Source organism: Lacerta agilis, chromosome 7 (assembly GCF_009819535.1).
Source record: "Lacerta agilis isolate rLacAgi1 chromosome 7, rLacAgi1.pri, whole genome shotgun sequence".
NCBI classification, from domain to species: Eukaryota; Metazoa; Chordata; class Lepidosauria; order Squamata; family Lacertidae; genus Lacerta; species Lacerta agilis.
In genome coordinates, this window is record NC_046318.1 from 586,469 (window position 1) to 608,739 (window position 22,271).

Below are 22,271 nucleotides of genomic sequence, written 5' to 3' on the forward strand. Positions count from 1 at the left end.
CGTCTGGCATTACCGGTACTGTTTTTGAGAAACCCGTGCTTGGTTTTGGTAATCATAACTTCCTATTTTTAATTATCTGTTCTAGGGCTGTTCCTAGTATGGACCGCTAACTCCCTGGTCAGTAGTTACCTGGGTCTTCTTCCCCCCAGCCCCTATTGAAGATGAGGACGTTTGCCCACCTGCAGTCTTCAGGGACCTCACCTCTTCTCCAATAATTCTCAAAGATAACAGACAAAGGCTCTGAGATTATATCCACAAGCTCCTTCAGTACCCTTGGGTGCAGCTCACCAGGCCCTCTGAATTCATTTTAAGTAGCTAGGAGTTCCCTTACCACTTCTTTTCCTATCTTAGGCTATAGTTCTCTCCTTGTATCATTAATTCTGTTATCACCAATAGAAACCAAAGCTTCTCAACCAACTTGGGTAAAAAAAAATATGGACACTTTTAATTTCTAAGCATATATCTACCCTGAAAGTATTGTACACCTGAAAGTACTATACAAAAGTATCAACCATCATATGAACATTCAGGAGGCAGTCCATATTACATCTGAATACAGTCTGTGAACAGCCAATCAAGACATGTAGAAAATGGCAACGGGCTAAATTACACCATGGCAGAGAGAGGTACCTCGTATTAATCCAGAAAAGGTGATAATGTTACATATTCCAGCAAGAATACAGAGCATTTATCCAGAAGCCTCATCCACTAGTATTGACAGATTTGCTTTTGGTATATATTACTTTTTTTGTTTTTTTTAAACAGAATTTATTAGCATTTTCATAATATAACACAAACCCAACCCCACACCTACAAATACAAAAACAAATACAAATACACATAATGTCAGGATTCTTCTTCTTATTTATATACCTTGCAAAAAAAATTTCTAGTTCTGAATCTTGACGTTTGACTTCCCCCGCCTATTCACCTTCGATTTTAAATCAATATACTATTTCCTTAACAACTTTTCTCTATAAAAAAATTTAACTTTACTTAAAAGAAAAACACAATTGTCTTAATCTTTGCATTATAACCTAAATCATAACCAAATATCTTATAACTAAACTTATTTCTTTATCCTTTATCATGCTGCTTTTGACTTAAGATTCAATATCTCCTTACTTATTTAAAATAAACTTGTAATTAACAGACTTCACACTCCGATTTCGGATACCATGGCAGACCATTTGGATTATACATTTAATACTTCAACCCACTCCCCCTCTGTCCATTGTCTTTTTCTGTCTTTCACCAGAACCAAATCTCCAATTGTCTTCCTCTGAGTGTCCACAGATCCAGGCAACATCCACACAAACCCCGCATCGAGCCTCAGGGTATTCATCACCTCCATTCTGGGCTCCTCCGTTTCTTTTCTTCTTCTTCTTGTAGAAATCTTAATTCCATGTCCCTTGCCCCCGAGCTGCCACCGGAGTCTGGATATTGTAAATTTTCCCGTTCCAGGGCTGCCACCCCAGAAATCGGTTCCTTTTCCCGGAGTTGCCCAGCCATTTCAAACCATCCTTCAAGCGCCCCTCCCAGCTCTTTGCCAAGGTTTGATTCCATGTGTAAAACTTTTGAAAAGCCTCCTCTGTGGAAAGTAAGTCCTTTTTATTTATAATTCCACTCAAAACTTGTAGTTTCCGATTAAGCAGTTCCAGCTTCAAGACAGTGAGCATTTCCTCATCCTTTAAACCAGAGTTCAATACCAGTGCGAGCACAAAGTCCAGCATTTTAGAAGGGAGGGTGAGTATCAAGTTTCAGTTCCTGTCTCTTCCTTCCTTTGTTTCAGTTTTTTCCCACGACAGTCCAAGTCGTCGTCACCATTTCTCCGAAGCCGGAGTATAAAGACCAAAACTTCAAATGGAGATATTTTTTCCCCAGTTAACCCCCGAAGGGAAATCTCAACAGTCTCAGTTTTCAAATTCCAGATACTTTCTATCGATTGTTGTAGCAGCAGTCACTTAAAGAGTTAATTTCTTTCCTCTCCCGAAGGGGAGGGGGCGGCTGCCTTTCTTCTTTCCCCCAGATCCTTCCAGGAATACAAAGAGTCAATCAAATACTCACAGCCTCTGGGTTCTTATCAGCTCGTTAAAGACAGGTAGAACTTAGACGCTCATCACAGGCTTTGTCGCCGCATTTACATCCCGGTTGGGGCATGTCCCCTATAGCCCGGCTCCGTCGTCCCTTCACCCCCACTCCCCCTTTACAGGGGGAGCGGGGAAGGGTTCGGAGCCACAACGGGCACAGCCGGGGCCCAGGGTGCGGGACGCTCTTCCCGCACCCCAACCGGAGCCCCGCTATGCGGCTGCAGGGCTCCTAACCCCCGGATGGACTGGGTGCTTCGCAGCCGAAGCAGCCCACGACCACCCGCAATGGCGTCAGCCGCCGGAAGTCTGTTATATATTACTTTGTTTTGTATAGATTTTGTTGAGATTCATGCATTGCAGTGGGTTGGACTAGGTAACTCTCTAGGTCCCTTCCAACTCTACAATCCTATAACAAGTAGCTCACAACTGGAACATGTGGAACTATAAAGGCTGAGTTCACACACTGTGTTAAATCACAGTTTCTTGTTTTCCAATTATAAGCTTGTGGCTTGTTTCTCTCCAAACAAACCAGATTCAGACATGACAACCTAAGGCTTGTGGTTGGTTGCTACGAATGCAATGTCACCAGGAAGAGGGCAGGAACTGTGTCGCACAGAAGGACTTTTGAGGAGCATGTGTGATGGGTCTGGAAGCCCTCCGCAAGAAATACCTCTGCTCACTCAGAGATATATTTACAGTCTTTTTATTATATACATATATACAATTACAGGACATCGTTTCATGCGCCTGAATCCTCGGTCGCAGATCCAGGAAATGGGGATATGCGACTCCGCCTCCAGCATAGGAGCCTGGGAAGTCCCAACTGCCTCCTCTGATCCCGTGTTTTAACCCCCTCCTCTCCTGTGCTGAAGGGACTGGCATTGCCTCTCCATCTGTCCCTGAACTGGTCGAGCGGTGTTGATGCTCTCTGCTAGCATCCGAGAGCCTCCTCACCTCTTCACTTCTCCCGCTCGCTCCTCCCTCTCCCTCAGCTGTCCCTTCCTGCCTGTCTCCTTCTAAAGGCTCCTGCTCACTCTGCTCTTCCCCCTTCCTCGGCTCCAGGGCGTTCCCTGGCAGTCCCGTGACAGTGCACTACAATTTTTAAAGTTTGATTGAAGCTGCCTTGAGGACTTGTACAAAGAGATGGGTAGAAATATCAACAAACTGAGTACAGTTAGTTCTCAAATACCTTGGTACTCAAACAACTTGGAACCCAAACACTGCAAACCCAGAAGTAACTGTTCTGGTTTGCGAACCCTTTTCAGAAGCCGAACGTGCTCCATTTTGAGTGCCACACTTCTGATTTGAGTGTTACGCTGAGGGCTGTCTGTTTTTTTGCTATGGTTTTGTGTTTGTGGCTCTTTTTTGTGTGTGACTGTGTGGAACCCAGTTCAGCTATTGATTGATTGATTGTGTGACTGCAGCACATTGTTTATTGCTTTCATTTTATGGATCAATGGTCTCATTAGATAATAAAATTCATATTAAATTGCTGGTTTAGGGGTTGTTTTTAAAAGTCTGAAATGGATTAATCCATTTTGCATTACTTTCTATGGGAAGCATGCCTTGGTTTTGCAAAACTTTGGTTTTGGAACGGAACGGATTAAGTTTGAGAACTAAGGTACCACTGTAGATCTGATGGAGCCCACAGATGCCTGAAGGACGCATATATTACATATCTTTGCAAGCCTCTTCCAGTTTCAACCTATCTTATTGGAAGATGCTAATATATTAATATGGTCTTCCTCCCTCCCAGTTGCTGTCAAGTGTGACCAACATGAACAGTCCCATCCTAGTAGGGCAGGCAGCTGGTATGATTCAGCTAGACCAGAAATTCCAGTTTTTACACATTGCTGTCTCTCTCCTTCAGGACTGTGCCTGCACTATCGTTGTGTCAGATTACAGAGAGCCAGGACTTTTAGCCCTTGCAAAACAACTAAACGTATCACATACCGAGATCTGCCTATACCTGTTGCTCCATATTTAACCCCTTTCAGTACCTACAGGACCCCTTTATGTACAAAATGCCATAAAAATACTTTAAAAATAAGACTTACAAACACAGTTATGCCTAGATGTTAATAACTTAACATATATATTTTTTAATCACCGTGGCACTTTAAAGTATTTCAGGTAGCAAAACAAAATTATGTCATGTCAGAACGAACTTGCTCAGGAAGCAGATACAAAGGTAAAAAAAAAATATTTTTTGTAAAGGTTCTTGACTTGCTTTTCTATTATTGCAAGAAGTATTTTAAATACACCCATTCACTTATGATACTGATAGAAGTTCACATTTTCATATAAACACTGTAAGAGGTAGCTTTAATAATTGCTCCCTGTTGTCAGGTCATGTCCTTTCTGTTTGTTTCCTGCAATAAGTAGCTGTTCAAAGTAAGCAAAGTAGTGAGGAGGCATTAAAGAATGTGTTAATTAGGGTGAAAGAGGAGAGCGCAAAATATGGTCTGAAGCTCAACATAAAAAAAAACTAAGATCATGGCCACTGGTCCCATCACCTCCTGGCAAATAGAAGGGGAAGAAATGGAGGCAGTGAGAGATTTCACTTTCTTGGGCTCCACCATCACTGCAGATGGTGACAGCAGTCACGAAATTAGAAGACGCCTGCTTCTTGGGAGGAAAGCAATGACAAACCTAGACAGCATCTTAAAAAGCAGAGACAAAGGTCCGTATAGTTAAAGCTATGGTTTTCCCAGTAGTGATGTATGGAAGTGAGAGCTGGACCATAAAGAAGGCTGATCGCCAAAGAATTGATGCTTTTGAATTATGGTGCTGGAGGAGACTCTTGAGAGTCCCATGGACTGCAAGAAGATCAAACTTATCCATCCTTAAAGAAATCAGTCCTGGGTGCTCACTGGAAGGGCAGATCCTGAAGTTGAGGCTCCAGTACTTTGGCCACCTCATGAGAAGAGAAGACTCCTTGGAAAAGACCCTGATGTTGGGAAAGATGGAGGGCACAAGGAGAAGGGGATGACAGAGGATGAGATGGTTGGACAGTGTTCTCGAAGCGACTGGTATGAGTTTGGCCAAACTGCGGGAGGCAGTGGAGGATAGGGGTGCCTGGCGTGCTCTGGCCCATGGGGTCACGAAGAGTCGGACACGACTGAACAACAAAAAGTAAGCAACAGATGCATAAACCAGGGGTCAGCAAACTTTTTCAGCAGGGTCCTTGTGGTGGGCCGGACTATATTTTGGGGGGGGGATGAACGAATTCCTATGCCCCACAAATAACCCAGAGATGCATTTTAAATAAAAGGACACATTCTATTTAGAAGGCGATTGGGCTGCATCCGGCCCCCGGGCCTTAGTTTGGGGACCCCTGGCATAACCCAATCCACACTTCACTGCAAAGTTAAATTTGAAGCATACAACAATCTAAGCAATGGAAGACACAAGTGACCAGTTCTTGCTCTCAGGGATGAGCACTGTATCCTTAACGCGGATATTTCTCTTTCCATCCCATCGCTTCCGCCTCTTCTCACTTGCCATTTGTGACCATTGCTCCTCTGAGAAAACTCCCTTTACTGTTTTTTGAGCTCTCTCTTTCTGCCACTTCTCACAGCTCTTCCCTCAACTCTATCCAATACAATTTCTGGTAACACTTAAGAAACGCTGTATACATTTTGCACAAAGCTTTGAAACTTGTATGCGCTTTTGCTGATAACTGATAATTGTTAACTACACACGTCAAAAGAAGAAAAGCACAAACATGCTGTGTAAGGTATGAATTATGTTAGCACCTTTTCCTTTACATGCATTATCCACTGGACAGGTTTGTCCTGGACTGAGAGGTTTTTTCAAATGCTAATTACAAATGCTAAGTGAAAACTAAACCGAAAAGACAGGCCTAGCTGATGAAAAGATAAAGCACCACAAAGCCTGCCCAGGACAGAAACACAGGCGACTTTCTAGCTCCATGCAAGTGGAGAGGTCAGTCACTGGAGACCAGTGACTTTGGTCTTGGAGACTAGCCACATGGTGCACTCTCAGAAACGGCATCTTCCTTTACTGTGCAAAATGCTCATAACCCTATGGAATCAACGAACCCTATCCCTCCTCTTCTCTTAGAAAGGCACATCCAAAATATTACGCTAGCATAAATCCTTTGTTTCAGGACTCTTTGTGGAACTGTATGATAGAGACAACACAGTTGTAGTACTCAAAGTTAAAAAACAGCAAAAACCTGAAGAGAAAATGAAAAGTGGACAATAGTTCTATAAAATTGCTAATGCTACAAGCCTAATTCCTTTTAAACTGCCATTTGTTTTAATTCTGTGCTGTATTTTATTTGGCTGCAACCTGCGCTGGGACATTCTGGTGAAAGGAAGGTACTAGTAGCAGCAGCATAATCTCCAACATTTCTCCAATGAAAATAGGGACATCCCATTCCATAAGGATCATTTTACTATTCATGACCAAGACCAAAGAGGTGTCCAAGGATGTCAAGGACAAGATTGTAGACCTGCACAAGGCTGGATTGGGCTACAAGACTATGCCAAGCAGCTTGGTGAGAAGGTGACAACAGTTGGTGTAATAATTCCAAATGGAAGAAACACAAAATAACTGTCAATCTCCCTCGGTCTGGGGCTCCATGCAAGATCTCATCTTGCGGAGTTGCAATGATCATGAGAACGGTGATGAAGCAGCCCAGAACTACATGGGGGGAACTTGTCAATGATCTCAGGGCAGCTAGGACCATAGTCACCATGAAAACAGTTGGTAACACACTAGGTTGTGAAGGACTGAGAACTTGCAGAGCCCGCAAGGTCCCCTTGCTCAAGACAGCACATGTACAGGCCCGTCTGCACATATGAATGACCCAGACGAGAACTGGGTGAAAGTGTTGTGGTCAGATACTTGGACACCTCTTTGGTCTTGGTCATGGTGGCTACTTTGGAATCTGCTGGATTGATTGCTTCTGTCAACAGGTGTCTTTTGTACAGGTACTCTAATGAGCTGGGATTACAGGTAAGACCTCTCCCTTATAGCAGGTGCTTCTAATCTCAGTTCATTACATACAGTGATGATACTAGGTAGCCTGACATCTGGTTGGTTGACAGGGGATCAAATACTTATTTCATTCATTATAATGCACATCAATCTCTGACTTTTGTCTTCTGGGTTTCTGGGGGGTTTTCCCTGTTGTGGTTATTCTGTCTTTCACAGCTACAATAAACCTACCATTAAAATTATGGACTGGTCATTTCTTTGTCAGAGGGCAAATGGACAAATTTAGCAGGGGATCAAATACTTCCCCCCTCACTGTATATAAAAACATAATAAAACATAAAACTTTTTTTTAAAATTGCTATACAGGATTGCCTTCAGATGGCTAACTCCATATCCTGCAACATTTCTCCAATGAAAATAGGGACATCCTAAGGCAAAGTGGGGCATTCTGGGATCAAATCAGAAACCAGGAAGGTTTCTCCAAATCAGGGATGTCCCTGGAAAATAGGGACCCTTGGAGGGTCTGTAGTAGTAGCAGTAGTCATAGTGCTGGGAGTTTTTAAGCTCTGCTGAAACCAACAGGATCTAAAAGCAGATGAAGGCAAGCATGTGATCATAGAACAAATGTTTTGGGAACACATTCAAGGCTGGGAATGTGGGCAAAGTGCTAGTTTGAACCTGAACTTCAGCGTCTGCCAGGGAACGCTTGCTGAGGAAAGCCCTGCCCCATCCTCAGTGCTGTGTTTAGTTTCCAGCAAAGAAGCAGGAAAGTGAAGAAAATACACCTAATCCAGGTGCATTGCAGAAGCAGTGAATGAAAAATTAGAAGCAAACAAAATGCAATACAACACTTTCCCACCTCTGGGGTACATTGCAGCCCCACATAATCCTTACAAGGAACATAACAGATAAACTATAGCAAGCAAACAACAGCTAGAGATCAGCATGGACCGGCTATGCCTACTCAGAACAAAGTCCTGTCTCTCAATTATACAGACGCACCTCGGAAGTCGAATGGAATCCATTCCGGAAGTCTGTTCAACTTCCAAAAAGTTTGGAAACCAAGGCACAGCTTCTGATTGGTTCCCGATTGCACAGGCGCACCGGAAACAATAGCGAAAGCAGCACCTGATGTTCAGCTTCCCAAAAAAGTTTCAAAACCGGAACACTCACTTCCAGTTTTCGATCGTTTGAGAGCCGGAATGTTCAACTCCCAAGGCATTTGGGAGCCGAGGTACAACTGTATACAGGTTCTGCCATGATTTTCATATGTAATCTCCTTGTTTGGGCACTAAGCAAATAACACTTTAAATTTCCTTTATTTTCTTGGATCAACAAAGTTAAGTGATACTCTTACTATGGGAATAAAATGAATTCCACCATCTAAATTAGGAGTTCTAAAGCAAGATGAACTCAAAACAGGAGATTAGACAGTCTTGAAAAACTGGGCATTGGTCTTCTGAAACATCAATCTTCCTTTAGGACTTATCCCAATGTCTTTAATTAAGGCACCTGCTTCAACAAGGGTAGTAAACAGCAGCAAAGGTTCTGTCCTCCTCAAGGCACTGTGTTTCACAGTTTAAATTCACATGTCTGGATAACCAGCCTTGAAATAGCATAAAGGCTACTTACAAATGCAGATTGTATAAATTACTACAAATAATACATCACAAAACAGTTGAGATTTAAAACTTTCTTTAAAAAAAATCATTAACTAGCAAGCAGTTACAAAGAGCTTTCCAATTAGGCAGTTATCTACAGGAAGTGAGTAAAACATTGCAACTCTGCATTTCAGAACTGGCTAGCTTCTACCTGATTAAGAAATCTTTCCAGCTCAAAAACCTGCACATTCTTTCACCAAATGAAATTGGTTGGAAGGGACAAAAATATCCTGCTTTGTGAAGGATTGCCATGTGTGAGAGCCTTAAAAACTTCAAACTAAGCAGATCCTCCTTCTCACTGGACTGTTGGCAGCAAGCAAGATTTTAGTTTTGTCCCCAGCAGATAGGAGCCGTCATGGTGACAAGGCTGGGGAAAGAGCAAGGCCTCACCACTGCCTTTGGTATTGGACAGAATTTGTGGGCTGCCAACTAGCAACGTTTTTCTTATTCTTTGGGATGAATATGAAAATATTTGTACTTAACCTAATGGATGTGATCCATTATAGAACATCAATGATAATCACATTTATACTAGTTTGCCACAGGCATGCAATTTACTCCATCATGTAATTTCATGTTAACCCCAATTGGAAGACAGATTTCGTGGAATTCTACAATGTTCTGATACAAATAAATTGATCATAAGTTTTCTGACTAATCCTAACAATTATTAATTATTCAGGTAGGTAGCCAGCTGTGTCAGTCTGACGCAGTCGAAATAAATAAATAAATAATTGTCCAGTCAGCAGCACCTTAGAGGCCAACTACGTTTGTTCTTGGTATGAGCTTTCTGTGCATGCACATTTCTTCAGATACAGAAACAGAACTCACCAGACTATATATAGTGGGAGGGTGGGGTGGGGTTTTTCTCAGGAGGGTAGTAGGAGATGGGTGATTGACTCAAAGGGTATAGTAAACCTATTAACAACTGTTAACGACTGAAATTAGTCCTACAGGAAAAAGCAAGGGATAGTATGCAGATGACCAAAAATAGCTTTAGCTATTAATTAATTATCTACTCTGCCTTATTCTCCATTTGTTGCTCATGATCAGAAATATTCCCATTTCCATTAAGTCCAGTCTTCCCTGAAAAAAGAATACAGTCATTTTTTCCACTTTAGACTGTTACATCATAACCTTCATGAGAAGAATTAAAGAAGAGCTGTATCTTGGTTCATCTGTTCCACTTCTAGTGGTCTAACTGACAGGAAGCAGACGTGTAGCTGTGAAGTATGAGTGACAAGTGTTTCCTGCCTTCACTGCTGCTTTCTTTCACGCTTGTAGTAGGAGAGTTCATTAATGCCACAGTATATAAACAAAGCATCAAGTGTCATGCCTTTCAGAGAAACACCTGCTAACATCTGCAAAGCAACATGCTATAAAAACACAAATTCAAAACACTGTGGGGCAAGGGGAGCCAATTCTCACACTGAAGGCAAAGATACAACTGGGGGAGATGAAAGATGGCAGACATTCTTTGAAATTAAGTATATTACCAGAAATCACAAACCACCATTTTAAGAAATAAGAAATTATGTTCCCCAGCTTCAAAAGATCTAATGGCTAGCAAGGCTTCTAGCAGTTGTGACCTAAACATATTGTTGTGAGTTTGCAGAGGAGGAAGTTGGCTGTATGTGAGATCCAGCAAGTGTTAACAAAGAAGCCAAGCTTCCTGTGTTAAGGTGATCACCTGGCCATTAAGAGAACAAAGGAGACAGGAATCTGTGGGAGACAGCAAATAGGCGGGCACCCTCCCTCAAATCACGAGAGTTAGAAGGATAAAGCCTGGTTTTGAATTGCAGGGAGGTGAATTCAAAGCAAAACAGCCAGCTGGAGAGAGGCAGAACAACCTTTGAGAAGAATGTTAGATTTCTTCTTGAATCAGAGACCCTTTTTGGGTGTTGATGCTGTGAACCCCTCCCTCATAGGCAGAGGTTGTATGTATGCATAAAGAGATCAGATATCATAAAGACACCACAGTCTCCTCTGTGCCTCATTCCAAAAGGAAACATGAACCCTGGGTAAGGGCCTGGAACCGCTGGAATTGGAGATTGGGGTGGCATGCAACAATATGATGTGTCACATGTTCATCATCACAAAAACTGTATGGAAGCAACTGATCCTGCATTTTTATGAAACACAGCATGATTAAAACTACTGAATGATGGAAGCATTTCTGAGTTTGACAAACTCTGTTGTCAACTGTAGCACACAACTTTCTGCTACCAAAGTCATACAATAAAAATTACTTTCTTCATCAAAGAACCTATCACAAAACAGGAAGCACCAGAATGGGAAAATAAAAGTGTTAGCTGGGAGGGACTACAACCAAGCCTGGCAATTTAACTGGCCAATCTTAGATTTTGCTTGGAAATTAATTAATTAGGAGACAATGGATATTGTAACTCCAACTACTTTTTCCTAGGTAAAAATCAACCCTATAATTGTTTAAAGCATTGAAATATTGCCTCATTTAAAAGGGGAATTTTCACAAACATTGGAACTAAGAAGCCCACATCACTGTGTCAAATTTAACCAATCAGTGGCAACTGCAATAGAGGAGGTGGGGAAAAGAAAGAAACCATATATACTTGTGCCCAAATACACACCAAATTCACAGCAAGCAGGCAGCTACAGAGCCTCCAACTTTTAAAAGCCACTTCTTTAATTGTGGAAGAAGAAATGAGTGTCTGCTGATAACGGACCTGAAACTCTTGAGAAGCCAGACGGATCTTACTTCTCAACGCAGTGTGCATCATTTGAACAATACACATCTCCATTTGTACTTTAGGAATAAAATTCAAATGCCCACCATAAAGGGCTCCTCCTTATGCTCAGTTTCTTGCTACATTTTGTAACCTAAACTTCCATATACAACTAAAATTATAAAAACTAAAACAATTTACACGCTATACACAACTTTCCTAAAATTATTCAGATTGAAGATTGTTTCAAATTCTGGAATATTACAAAAAGGACTTTGTAGGTTAGGAAAGGAGAAATGAAGTATAAGTGGCACTGAAGTAACAACTGAGTATACATTCCACAGGTAGGAGCAAGGCTGCATCCAAACAGAATGCTAAACCCTGGTTTAATGCTATGAAAACCAACACATGCAAGTTTCTCTACCTCCCAATCTCTCTCACAGGAGATCTGAAGCTTCTGCTTCCATTTAACAATTGTTAAGTGTGTTCTCCAAACCTGAACTGTGGATAGTATTAATTGTGTCTGTTGAAACAAGCCAGTGAGCCAGTCTCGTAAAATATGGTTTAAAATTGATTTATTTCAATAAACCACGTTAAGACAAACCCGTTGGTCAAGGGTCAGACAACACAACAAAGCTATGGCTAATCTAATATTGAAAAACTCCCCAAATCTTTCTTCCAACTGTGCTAGGGATGGAGGAGGAAGCACATGAGCCCGAAGCTGACTGAAGCTTATTCTTGAACAGCTGAACAAGGCCAATGTTTCTCAATCCTTTTTGGGGGTAGGGAAGTGTTTGAGACTTGAATCTGAAAAGATATTACAATTTTTGGAGACTAAAAGAAGTATGCAATATTCAATATTTACTGCCATATTCCTTTGTACATTACAGGGTCCCTTCCGGTGTATCATCAAAGTCTGCCAGTTGTCCACGGGGAAGCAAGTCTATTTCCCAGGGAGCCTCTTGAACATCTGAAGGCAACCCTGTTTAGCAAAGCTTTTAATATTTGATGTTTTATTTGGTTTTTAATCTGTTGGGAGCTTGCCCAGAGTGGCCTGGGGAAACCCAGCCAGATTGGGGGGGTGGTATTATCATCATCATCATCATCATCTCATCTTCAAGCGAGTCATTTATATCATGATCAAAGTCTGCCAAGCACCTCAATACCATTTTTTCTGTTGCAGGTAAATTTGGTTTCTTCCAGTTGTTTGCCCACATCTTATGGGTCCTGAGGAGTGTGGGAAGCGATGCATTGCCTCTATTCCACTACCTTGATCTTCCTACTATTTCTTTCAGCACAATAATGAAGCCAATTAACAAAGCCATCTTTTTAACAGTGGTTACACTTTAAGGCTTAGATGCTTTCCCCCTTTACTAGGAATAATTTTACACAGCCTTAAATTGTATTGATTAGACCCCTGTGGGTCAAATCACTGCTAATGTGTCAAAAAGAAGCACTGCAAATAAACTCCCCCCCCCCAAAGTCTTATTGAAGCAGAACTGCTTTAAGCCTCATGTGTAAAAATGTCCGTAGCAACTCTTTCTGCACTAAAATATGATGATTCAACCTAACTGTTCAATATAGGAAAATATATTTAAACTTTTTAAATTATTTCTGCACTACTTTTAGGGAAAGAGAAGAACACAAGAAGTTGATCCCTACTGTTTATGAATTACCGGTAGCTGAATTATTATTGCCCCATTCAGTAGGGGTTGCTACAGGTAATTTATAAATTCTCTTTCCGTCCAAGACGTTCCTGTCACATCTTTGCAAAGTGCATGGACGCAAATTTGTTTTCATAACAATACATGGACTGAACAGATTTGTATGTCATAACAACTTTTACACGTTATTTAAAGTCAAACTCTACTGCAGGAAGAGCTCTATGGCAACTGGGCATCCTTGTAAAATATTTCTGAGGTTGCACTAACTGAAATATGATCAGATAGACAGTATAGAAAAATCATTGGCATATTATTAGCAGAACTACCCATAAAACAATTACCCAATAAAATATTGCCTAGGTCTGGGGTTGCCAACATAGTTCCTGTGGGCACAGATGCCCCCACAAACACCCTCCTTGGTGCCCACTACGTCTCCTCCCCACTTCTGAAATCAGGCTTGAAAGAAGCATCCTGCTGTAGCCGATAGTTGCCATGTGTGTTTAGTTGTAGCACATGTATGCAGTGCCCACAACAGTTTCTCCAAGTCTGTGTAAATATGCAAATACAACCATAAGGGTTGGCGACCCTTGGCCTAGGTTAACTACTTCATATGGTTCAGCAAGTAAGCAGTACACAAATGCAGTGTATTCACTTTTCCAATAAGTGAATGCTATGCCCTACGATTCCTGACTTGGTTGGACATTCAGAAGCCATTCTGAGCACAGACAAACGTTGGTTCAGAATCAGATCTACAAATTATGCTCAACAGAGTGCAGAATGTGATGGAGGGGGTGGATTCACAAGTGTCCCATGAGGTCTTTGCATGTGCAATCAGAAAGGCAACACATATCTCCTACAAGACTGCACAGTTTCAATGCTCTTGCATTTATTAACGTTCTGTCACTCAAGTTATATTAGGTGGAACTATTTCAGAATAAAGTATCACTGATGCAAACCACATCTACTTCCTCTGGTCCTTCCTGGAGAAAGTGATGAAAGGAGAGCAGTAGCCTTCAAGGTGTTTCAGGGTGCTATACAGTATACCTTTAAGGTCTATATATAAAATCACTGTGAGGGAAGTCACCTGGGCGTTTGGGTTGAAGTGCCATCAGTATGACACCCAATTCTACTTCTCTTTTCTATCTGCTCACCCAGGGAGGCCCTGAGGCAGTTTTTGGGTGGATGAGAGGAAACAAGGTGAAGCTTAATCGAGGTAAGAAGACTGTGCTGTGGGGTGGGAAAACCAACTCCAAATAATCCGAATGGAAGTTTGCAAATGCTCCCAGACTAGGTTGCCCTCCCCACGGAAGGGGGGCCATCTTTTTACTATCCTTTTACTGCTGGCTTTAGTGGTTGGTTTGTGGCTGCATTTTTAGTAAGGTTACATTAGCTCATTTTAGTAATGCATTGCCCTGTTTTGAAATGTACAATTTAAAAACAGATAATGGTTTGAATGTTTCAGTTTTTGTAAACCATTATTCTTGAAAAGTACTCTTAATATGAGTACCTAAGGTAGAGTTAGCTATGGTGTCAGTTTCAGGACAAAAGAGGGTTCCTGCTTCACCTTAATTTCCACTTTGAGAGGTCTGAGGAAAGTTATAATGCCTTCCCTCTGGGTATGCAGCACAATATTCTAAATTTAGCAAGTGTCCTTTGTACTCTGACCCTTCCCCCTTTGCAGAATCAACAGTAATGGAGGTGTTGCTAATCCTCTCTCATGAGCATCCTTTGTTCTGGTTAAGAGGCTGCCAGAATTCTACTGTACCCTACAATATGAATGAAATCCTGCACATGATGCCCAGGGAACAACTACATTAAGTCATCAAGTAGCTTCCAGTTTAATGGAGGGGGGAGCATAAACTGAGGAGCAAGAACAGATCGGTCAGATAACCAAAAACATGTAAAGATCTTGATATAAAAATCAGGATACAACCATTGTGTAATCTGCAAAAATCAACAAGTGAGGTTTATCAAGACGCAGAGGCAAATATAAGCATCAGCTCATGTCTTTTGACCAAGTAGCTGCTAAAGTACAGCAGAAGAGGCCAGCAGAATACAAGAAATTGGCAACTCCGCAAACTTTGAAAGCACAGAGATAAGAACAGGTGTGGTAAACATAAAAAAAAAAATATTCCAAACACATTTTAGCCGTCACTGCTTTTCATCAAGGGAACATTACTGAAAGGGTTACTTTTACTCCCAAGCAAGTTGGTGACAATCCCTTGAAAGAGACCTCCTGAAAAATAATTGCAGTAGTACCTTATTTTGCCTATACTCCAGAAATATACTGGGAGTTCTGAACAGTTTCTTGCTACTCTGCTGCTCCTGGATAATAATTGTGGTGTAACATACAATGTGGCCAAATTCTGCGTAGCAACAATTAAAATGTGACACATAATGACTAGCACTCAGGAGGAGTGTATTGACAGATGATCATCAAGGGTTCCCTTCTGACGGATAAATGACCAGCTGGAACTGCTTTTTTTATATATTTGTCACTGGAAGGACAGATTCTGAAGTTGAGGCTCCAGTACTTTGGCCACCTCATGAGAAGAGAAGACTCCCTAGAAAAGACCCTGATGTTGGGAAAGATGGAGGGCACAAGGAGAAGGGGACGACAGAGGATGAGATGGTTGGACAGTGTTCTCGAAGCGACTAGCATGAGTTTGGCCAAACTGCGGGAGGCAGTGGAGGATAGGGGTGCCTGGCGTGCTCTGGTCCAGGGGGTCACGAAGAGTCAGACACGACTGAACGAACTGAACAACAACAAATTTTATTTATTTAGTTGTTCTGAGATTTTAATTTTTTTAATTGGTGATTTCATCCTCATATTGGTCATGGACTTATATCCACCCATCCTCTTTTCCAGTTTTAATATTTTGATGTAAACCACTTTTTGTAAAATGCAGCACGCCCACACACACACCCCAGAACCAACAACACAAAACATCCCAAATGTTTCTATGCAGGTCCTGTTCTATTCGGTTAGGTCAGCCATTCTATTCTGTTCTGTTCCTTTATTTCCAATAGGCTAGATATCACATTCACTGTTCACCGCAAAGGACAAATTAACAGAGACTTCATATCCAACAGCAGCCGCCACCTGAGTTGCTGTGACACATAGGACAAGCAACTTGGCACTGCAATTCACCACTTTTTGATAAATATATCCAACAATTTGGAAATGAAGGGTTGCTTTAAAAACAACAACCCAAAAACCCCAGTAATGAAGAAATGCTTCTACTCAAAGCAGAAAATATTTTATAATGGTTATTTCAATACCAATGTTTTAAAAAGAAGCTGGCAGAATTGGTTTTGACAGAATATGTCAGGAGACCACTAGGAACTATGAGAACATTAATAATCATTACAAAAAGTGAACATTCACCTTTAACTTTTTACGTTGCCCCTTAAGCGAGATACGATGTGATAAGAATCTCCTGTACTTTTTCTACACTACGTAATAGTCATGGAGGGGATCAAGCTGAGAAAACTATAGAGGAGGGGACTGATCTCACAACACCTTTCACTTAAAAATTGCCTGCTCCTCCAAGGTTGTTCTTTCTTCTTGGAAAAATTGCAAGTACCCATATAATTCTGCCCCCAAAAGGGGGAATAGCAGGTGGGATTTTTAACCAAGAGATGAAACAGAGGTGTGGGCTAACCAAAGACTAGACCACCACTCAAGCTGTGAGAACTTCTGTGTCCTACCTGGCGAGACGGATGAGGGGGAGGAAGTTGAACTTTGAATCCTGACAAGGTAGAGGCACTGTGTGTGAGACTGGTTCCCGTGTCCAAGAAACTGGCCAACTCCCTGCTCTGAATGGCATTGCACTCCCCAAGAAGGAGCAAAGTTCACAGTCTGGGGTTGCTTCCAATTCAGTTTTGTTACTGGAGGTCTAGGTAGACTCAGTGGCTAGAAACACCTTTTAACAGATGCAACCAGTGTAGTACCTATGATGTTCCTGAATTAGGAAAGCTTGACCACAGCAGTTAATGCATTCAAGGGTGGATTATTGGAATGATTGTAGAGCTTCCCTTGCACTTGATCCAAAAGCCGCAGATAGTGCAGGATGCTGTGGCATGATTGCTGACAGCAGTGAGACCCTGTCAGCATAGAACGGCTTTGCTCAGACAACTGCAGTGGTTCCTGATTTGCTACTGAGCCAAGTTCAAGTTGTTCCTGTTGGTATATAAAGCCTGTGACAACTTGGGACCAGTTTACCAGTGAGATTGCCTTATCCCATATAGCACTTTGATCTGCGGAACTAGCACTGTTAAAGGTGCCACATAATCAGTGTTTTTTTTCTTTAAAATGTTTAGGGGTACTCTCATTTTGACTCAAGAAAATCATCATGTTATAGTTCAAATCAGGAAAAATAAATACAGTAAATGGACAAAAGTACAAAGATTCCCAAAATGTTTAGGAGTATTCATACCCCTGCGTCCCCCCAGAAAAAAAGCACTGCACATAATACTTGGAACGCATTTAAAAGAAATCCATATTTTAGTGTGACAGCATACATTTTGGAATCATTTTGGACATTTTGAAATCAGGCCAGCACATCCACTGCACTTTTTCTGGTGCCTGTTAAAAACTTTTTATTTAGGCATGGCTATCTAGATATGCAGAACGTTGATGTGTATTTTAAACTGGTTTTTTGCTTATCACTGATTTTATTTTTTAAAAATGTTTAAAATAGCTGTTTTTAACTGGTTTTACTGAGAATCTGTTTTATTATTTTTGTAAACTGCTTTGAATGTTTTTTTAAAACTACAACACCACACAATCAAGCACTAAATAAACTTTAATGAATGAATAAATATCTAGTTTGGCCTTCTGAGGCTAGCAACCCAAAGTTGTCATGGTCAAGGGCTTCCGCCCAACTTGTGAGAATGGTTTAAGGGCTGTTGCTGCTGTTGTTGTTTGCTTTGAGCAGCCCACGCCTCACGCCTTGTGCCCCTCATACCAAGCTCCCTTTCACATCTCCTCAGATTCCAAAGAGGTTTGCTTTGTGGCACCGGTGAAGGTTGACTGCTGTTCACAAAAAGGTGTCCTAAAGCATTACTGAATATAGACAGCAATCACCAAGTTCTTTGGATCACAGATATATATGTGGATTTCAACGTTATTTTTAGATATCTGATAACATAGGCCCCTTATATGCTAGGAAATACCACTACTTTGAAAGCATTAAACACCAGGGATACTGCAGGAGAACTTACCGGTAATAGAAAGGCTCAAACAAAGGAACAGTACCAGAAATTCAACAGCATCTGACCCCCCCCCCAAGCCTTCTATCTTGGTAATGGTGGTAGCAGCAAAAAGGCCCATTGTATTCCATACACACAGGGAGACATTACAGGCAGCTTTCCCTCTGGCATTGCACCTTCTGTTTTAAGGAATCGGACCTGGTTTTAAAAGTTGATCAAGTTTTGTTTTCAGTTGAAAAGGGAAAATAAAACACACCTTACTCAGCCTTCAGCTAAAACGGACAATTAGCGCCTAAACAAGACAGGCAGAATCCAACAACTAAAATCATGCTGTGGAAAACAGTAACTTTGCATGTTGAAGTCAATAGACAATGATTTACAACTCAAGCGTATCCCCCCCCCCCAATAGAAACAGCCTTTCCACTCCTTGGTCTTAACCTGAGAGAGACCTTTATGTTACAACACAAACTCCCTTCTGCTATAAAATGTAATACAGTATATACATTTTGCAGTACAGAACGGCAGAAATTCCCAGCAACAACAGTCTTTAGGATTATGACAACTACAAACTCTTAGTTTTTCATTTTTTGGGTAGCATAACAGAAAGACGAGTGCTAAAATCACAGACAACAGAAGACTGGCTCAGTCTTCCTCAGTTCAATCTCTTGGATGAGAACAATCAGAATGCAACTCTTTAACCCAGCTCAGTTTACTAATGTGTCATCTGGAGGATTGCCACAGGCTTGCCTATACCATGCTTAGACACACGTAACTATTTTACAAATAAGAATCCACCTTAAAGGTAAAGGCTACACCTGAAGTGTATTTTTTTCTGTGGCACACAGTGCTGGATTTCAACAGTTTATATTATATTTGTTTCCTTTTTCAAAAGCATTAACACTTTTATATATAGGTAAACCAGTAAAGCTGACAGGCCCCCTTAAAAGTCATTTTCATTTTTCATGCAATCAAACTAATTGTGCTACAACAGATCATTTTTCCAGCCTTAATCTTGCAAACCAATTTTTTTTTTACTATTGTGGCAAACAAAACATTTAAATACAAAACAGTCGGTATTACACTATCTGTTCCCTATTTTTTAATTAAATTAAGCATGGAACTTTCAATTATTAACATAGCCAAAAGCACACAGCCATGTTTGTTTTTAGAAACTCAGCAGGTACACCTAATCCTCTACCAGAAATATTAAATTTAAGTTACAGACACTTCACCAAGTTAAGTCAGTCAAAATTACCTTGATCTAAGATGTTTGCAGAGTCCCAAAAGCGAGACAGTAAAAAGAAATCCAGCAGTTTTGTGCAGTTAAAATGGCTTCTGTAGATTGGGGAAGTGGTGTGTGTGCCTCAGCTTATGAGTCATACATGAAACTAAATGTTTCTCAGAGAGGCACGCCCAGGTTGCTGTGGGCCCAATTACTCCACCAGGTCAAACATGCAAATCTTCAGGTAAGAGGGGAAAGAGAGAACAACCTGAATCAGCCAGCCACACCTTAACCAGTTGGAGAGCAAAGGCCGAACAAGCAAAGTGGAACATACAGACAGCACGCTCAACAAGTGAGCAAGGAAAGGAAGGCCACAGCAATTCATGCAGCCCTATCAGATATTCCTCCCTGCACTCTGTTTGCTAAAGAAGTGAAGAATTTCACTGTTCAGAGAAGTTAATGATCAATCACCAAACCCTTTACACTGTAAATCAGCTAAACACAACTTTGCAGTATTGTTAAAACCACTTAATTTGAATATAATTTACTTCAGTTAAATTGCAACAGAAGCCATTGTTTTTGTCAGAGTAGTAATTATTCTGAACACGCCATAACCTTGTGCTGGGGGAGCGGGGGCATCCGGGTCGTTTAGCAATACTTCTGCCATGTAAGATAACTCTTCATCATAGCATTTTTTGTTTGAGTAAAAAAATAAGAACATAAAAAGGGAACTTGGAAAAACAATTACATACAGCAAGACCAATCTAACAAGGTGTAGCCATTCAGTAAAAGCAGGGCAAAATGAAACCGGAATCAGGAAGGGCAGTCCTAGCGCTGGCCAGGAAGTCCCAAAGGCAGAAGACACTAACAAGGAACGGCTGAGTCCAGAACATGCGCCATGGATGCTGGTATTGTTATTATTTATTAAATCTGTATAACCCCTTCATTCAAAGATCTCTGGGCAGTTCACAGCATAAAAATCCAAAATAAAAACACAAAATACATAACACAAACAAGAACAATCCCATAACCCCCACCCCACCCAAAGACATTTAAAAGGTCACAAGATGTTAATTAGCCAAAGGCCTGGTTAAAGTGGAACGCTTTTGCCTGGCACCTTAAGATGTATAATGAAGGCGCCAGGCGAACTTCCCTGGGGGGGAGGCCCGTTCTCGTGCTGCCGCCCTCCAGAGCCCTCTCATGGAGGAGGCACACAAAGGAGGGCCTCAGAAAATGATCTCAGTGTTTGGGCTGGTTCACATGGAGAGAGGCAGTCCTTGAGGTATTGCATTCCTGAGCCATTAAAGGCTTTGTAGGTCAAAACCAGCACTTTGAATTGGGAAACTTATTGGTAGCCGGTGCAGTTGAGCCAGGATTTGTACAAACTGTCGTGCCCTGGTGAGCAACTTAGCTGCCAAATTTTGCACCTGCTAAAGTTTCTGAACCGTCTTCAGAGGCAGCCCCACATATAACATGCAATAGCAATCCAATGGGTACCACATATCAGGGAGCCCACCGCAGATTGCAGACAGCAACGCAGCCCCTCCACTATGATGCATAGAGGGTCTGCTTCCTTTTCTTCCTTGCCTCTCTCTCTCTTTGCGCTTCTTCACTTTATGGACAGAAGGAGAGCAGAAACAGAAACAACTGCCAGTATTAATAACCTGTGTTCAACAAAAGTGAAAGTAAGTATGTGGTAAATACAGCAGCAAGTTTTGTGGCATCTTAAAGGTGAATACATTTATTATGGCATAAGCTTTCAGATATATAAAATGTAATCCTAAGTTTCAGGTACATATTAAAGGCAAAGTGATCCCTGACCATTAGGTCCAGTCGTGGACGACTCTGGGGTTGCAGCACTCATCTCATAGAATCATAGAGTTGGAAGAGACCACAAGGGTCATCCAGTCCAACCCCCTGCCAAGCAGGAAACACCATCAAAGCATTCCTGACAGATGGCTGTCAAGCCTCCGCTTAAAGACCTCCAAAGAAGGAGACTCCACCACACTCCTGGGCAGCAAATTCCACCTCTTACTGTCAGGAAGTTCTTCCTAATGTTTAGGTGGAATCTTCTTTCTTGTAGCTTGAATCCATTGCCCCGTGTCCACTTCTCTGGAGCAGCAGAAAACAACCTTTCTCCCTCCTCTATATGACATCCTTTGATATATTTGAACATGGCTATCATATCACCCCTTAACCTTCTCTTCTCCAGGCTAAACATATCCAGCTCCCTAAGCCGTTCCTCATAAGGCATCGTTTCCAGGCCTTGGACCATTTTGGTTGCCCTCCTCTGGACATGTTCCAGCTTGTCAGTATCCTTCTTGAACTGTGGTGCCCAGAACTGGACACAGTATTCCAGGTGAGGTCTGACCAGAGCGGAATACAGTGGTACTATTACTTCCCTTGATCTAGATGCTATACTCCTATTGATGCAGCCCAGAATTGCATTGGCATTTTTAGCTGCTGCATCACACTGTTGACTCATGTCAAGTTTATGGTCTACCAAGACTCCTAGATCCTTTTCACATGTACTGCTCTCAAGCCAGGTGTCACCCATCCTGTATTTGTGCCTTTCATTTTTTTTGCCCAAGTGTAGTACTTTACATTTCTCCCTGTTAAAATTCATCTTGTTTGCTTTGGCCCAGTTCTCTAATCTGTTAAGGTCATTTTGAAGTGTGATCCTGTCCTCTGGGGTATTAGCCACCCCTCCCAATTTGGTGTCATCTGCAAACTTGATCAGGATGCCC

The 22,271-nt window shown here is 41.6% G+C and overlaps 1 protein-coding gene across 2 annotated transcripts in view; it reads right to left on the reverse strand.

Annotated features, from left to right (window-relative positions):
- The window catches only part of ELF1 (E74 like ETS transcription factor 1), a 73,508-nt gene that overhangs the window by 35,267 nt on the left and 15,970 nt on the right, over window positions 1-22,271 (reverse strand). The window contains exon 1 of one of the 2 annotated variants that reach the window (XM_033154081.1): window positions 19,558-19,809. The exons of the other annotated variant lie outside the window; for it this stretch is intronic. The gene's annotated coding sequence lies outside the window, so the exon portion shown is untranslated. Of the gene's footprint in view, window positions 1-19,557; window positions 19,810-22,271 lie in introns of those variants that run through there. 2 annotated transcript variants of the gene reach the window in all.